Raw genomic sequence first — 4,352 nt, 5'->3', positions numbered from 1 at the left:
ATCCAGATTCGGGCATCAGAACAAGGTATGCCAGTTGTGAGTGTTGGAAGTAGTCAACCTTCTTCAAATTCGAAGGCTTTTTGCGTCCGATTTTCGTAGCACTGTGGCTCAGTGTAGAGGGATCCTTTGATAGATCTCCACCCCAGTGAGAACCAAACAAGCGGCTCAAATCCGTCCACAATGAGTGCCACCATTCCAGAAGAGGGTCGAGAACCCTGAGGGTCTCAAACTCATTCTCGTGGAATTGAAGAAAATCTTGAATATCTAAAATTTTGTTGAAGGTCAATCCATCACCTCCAATTGGAAAGAGGCGCTTCTTGAAGCTTTCTGCCGTCTGCCCTGTCTGTGCTAAAAAATCAAGCAGTGCCTCTTTCAAGTCAGTGACTACCGTCTCATTTCTGCTGCTTGATGCAAGAGGATGGACTTTGGTTGGCTTTGGTGGTAATCGCTGCTTCGCTGCTCGAGTGCGGTAGAGCATAGAGACATGCTTCTTCATAAACGAGAGTTCAGGAATGTGCTGCACAAGGGTGTTAATCCACTGCAGGATACCGACTGTCTCCAAGTGCTGGCTATCAACAAGGCTCACAAAGTTGTTCACTGTAAGGTCCTTTCTTTTGTTCTCTGCAAGGCAATCATGTTTTGCAGAGAGGTCAAAAACATGAGGGTCAATACCCTCAACCTCATAGTATGTTGCTGAAAGGCCAATGTTGAGCTTGTTTTCACGCCCGATTGCAGGATTCTGTTGGATGAGATAGTTTTGAACATTGTCCAGACGTATAACACCAATGGAGTCTGCATGGGCACCATGTTGAAGTGTTTTTTCTGCCTCACGTTCAGAAAGAACGCACATAGCTTTCATAATCGTGCTATAGGCAGGCATATCACCAACACGCGCATGATGGCGGAAAAGATCATAGCTTGCAGAGGAGGCAAAGTACAATAACCCGGTGGCAAGTGGAAGTAAATTGGCACTGGATGACCAAGAGAAATTGAGTGTGCTGATGATATGAGTTGAGATAATCTGAGGTGGCCATTTTTGATGAATGATTTTAATACCGTTTTGAACTCGAGGGGGTCGTGATGCTACTTCCATGATCAAGGACCAAGTGAGTGGTTGCTTCTCTTGAATAATGCCCTGCACTTTATCAAAGGTAGCTGCACTGATGTCAGGCCAGTCAAGCCTCATTTCCAAGGACTTTGTCTGCTGCTTGCGTGTTACTGCAACATGTAGCCCACTAGATAATTTAACAGCACTCTCAGCTTCATGAATTATCTTTGCCTTGACTGTCTGTGCAGCGAATGCAGTCAGGGCAGGGCGGACTGGCCTTATTTCGAGGTAAGGTACACTGGTGGAGTACATGAGATGTGACTGGTGCTCATCAGCCCCATATGGATGCTGCATCCAGTTATTCAGGATATCAGCAGGTCCATATGTACCACGACCATGCATAAAGTGCTGGATAATGGAAGAATTTCGTTTCACTTCTTTCGGATTTGAAGTTACCAATGACTTTCCATCAGGGCCAAGCTTCCATTTTGCACCAGGAGATTTTCCTTTGCTTGTGTGATAAAGAAGTTCACCAAATGTCCACTTAAGTGTCCCTTGCAGAAAAGCGAAAAAGGAATCAAGTTTGTCTGCATCTGGGTCACTGACTTCGTCGGGCGTACCCATTTCGGGTGGAAGGTTTGACGTTGTTGAGTCTGACAACAGACCCAGACCTCGGCTGTTCCGTGCCTTCTTCACTACACTCTGGCCCGAATTTTCATCATTTTTTCTCTTGTGGCTCCACTTAACTGATGTTTGGTGGCTCTGAGGACTGGGGGTGGCAAGATAGGCTGGGTAGGTCTGAAATCCAGTCCCTGTGATGGTGGGTGTACCGGGATTTGCATTGGGAGTAGCCCACGGAGGGTAAAATGGGCGAGGAGGTGTCTCAAATGACATTAGAGCAGTATTGGGCATATATTGGGGGAGTTCATCGCGGGACATGGCTGCGGATGCCTTTTACTATTCAAACCGACGCGTTGCGTCTCATTGTTTAGCGCTCTCACATGACTCAAACGTGGGAATAAAGGGCATCAATTTTTTACTACGGTTTGATGGGTGCGATTGAATGCAGACTATTGAAACCTGCCGTTCTCTACAAAGGACAATCATATCATGTCAAGTGGGACCAGGAAAATCCCACAGAGGCCTTGTACGTCTCAGTATTCATTGAAAATTCTTGCTTCTCACCAACATTCTATGTAGACTTGGTTATTCGAAAAAGGGCTGGACCGATGGTGAGATTGGGGTGGAATACATCAAAGATTTCCATGAACAAACGAAGGCAAAAGCAAATGGACGTACTCGGGTGCTTCTTGTGGATGGCCACAATTCTCACTACACGCTCGGCTTCCTCCTCTTTGCACGTAAGCATCGAATTCACGTCTTGTGTTACCCTTCCCATGCAACCCATGTGTATCAAGGTCTTGACGTGGTCATATTTGGGCCATTAAAGCTGTTTTGGACTCAGGAGAAGGACAGGTGGTTGCGTGAAAAGAGGACAAAAGTCGACAAGACGAACTTTTTACGTATCTATGGTGCTGCCCATGTCCGTGCATTGACACCCGAAAACATCAAGGCCGCATTTCGTCGAACGGGTGCATGGCCTTTCAATCACTCAGTCATCACTGCGGAAATGATGGCTCCAAGTGTCGAAACCTCTTGCCAGGGTTACCTTCCAGTCCAACCAACCACGCCTGTCCGAGCTGTGACCGCCTTGATTCACGGTGTGCGCAAGCGCGCCCATGCCATGGTGGTGTCAGAGACTGATAGCACAGACAACGAAGCCTTACCTTGCACCCCACGCCATCGCCAAAACCCATTCGATACGCCTGTCCGCACAGCCCTCCAGTCACTTCGCACGTCGTCCCTGTCCTATCTCATTACTTCATCCCCAATCCAATCAATGGCGAAACCACCATCATTCACTGCTTGTGTAATCTCACCACCTGTCACCCGTCATTTCACTGTTCCGGAAACAGTGCTCAAGTCAGAACTGTGAGAGGAGTTAGCAAAAGCAAAAGCAAAGCTGGATGTGCAGAAGACTCACCTCATCGCTCTGCAGTCCTCGTTGGTCCTGAACAGCATTTATGTTGATGACGTTCGAGGTCAGTTAGCAGCACAAGAGGAGGCAAAGAAAAACAAACAGAAGAAGGGTCGACTGGTAGCGGATGGCCGGCCTCGCCTTTACACAGCAAAGCCATTCACACAAGAGGTCAAATCACACACAGAGGAAATGATTCGAAAGGAAGCGGAGGCGAAGTTGCGCAAGGAACAACGAGCGGCAAAAGCAATTACAACCGAGGGACAAAAGGTAGCCGAGGCTGAGCGGGTGGCGCAAAACAAGGAGATTCGTGCACAATGGAAGGAAGAGGTTGTTGCGTGGGAGGCTGAGAGGGACCTTGCTAAGCGAGAGAAGTGCCGACCTGCGTGGAAGAAGCCAACTTTGAAGGGACGGCTCATCCCGAAACCAGCCAGTCGTGTTGTGGGAACGGTCGAGGCGATAGGGGCACCTGAAGGGGGAGTGAACACGGCCGTGGATGACAAGGATGAGGACGGTGTGACTAACTCCCAGAGCAGTGATTCTGACAGTAGTTCGGATGAGGACTCGGAATAGATACTACACCGCCGTTTGGGCCCCAGGGTGATGGCAGAATGCTGAAATTCCTGATCGGCATCAAACCGCTCCCCTGTCAGCTACACAATTGACAGCTGTTGGGCAGCCTGTCGGATCCCAGCTGGTGACGAGGAGTTTGATTTCTGGGCACCAGCCCTCGTCTAAATCTACTCACCAGCTTCACCCACTGAAATCATGCAACAACGCCAAGCCATGGTGGGACCAAGACCTTACAGACGCAGCCAACAGGGTCAGCGAAGCACGCAGAGAACAGAAACGACACCACGACATTGTGAGCTCCTTCAGCGGCGACATCAGAGCCCGGATCAGGAAGGCCCGCAACTTCTTCAAGAGACTATGCCGAATTAAGAAACGGGACTGGGTAAACGAGAAGTTGCAACAGGCCACAACAGACGACATATGGGGTTTCCAGAATTGGTCGAAAGGTACACGGAACTACCCATCCCCCCCCATTTCGAGGGGCGAGGGGCTTCCCAAGGCGGTGTCCCATGAAGACAAGTGCAACGCCCTCAGAACAGAACTCTACCAGCCACCACCACGCCTCGAGACGGAACACATCCCAGACCTCCAAAACCCACATGGGGGATGACCTCCCCTACGTTGCAGTGACGATAGACGAAGTTAGCGAGGCGATCGCCGGCACCAGCGCATCATCAGCACCAGGTTACTCTC

The sequence above is a fragment of the Laccaria bicolor genome, genomic scaffold, assembly GCF_000143565.1.
Source record: "Laccaria bicolor S238N-H82 LACBIscaffold_55 genomic scaffold, whole genome shotgun sequence".
Taxonomy (NCBI): Eukaryota; Fungi; Basidiomycota; class Agaricomycetes; order Agaricales; family Hydnangiaceae; genus Laccaria; species Laccaria bicolor.
The sequence above is the reverse complement of the archived record's forward strand: the minus strand, read 5'-3'. Positions refer to the sequence as shown.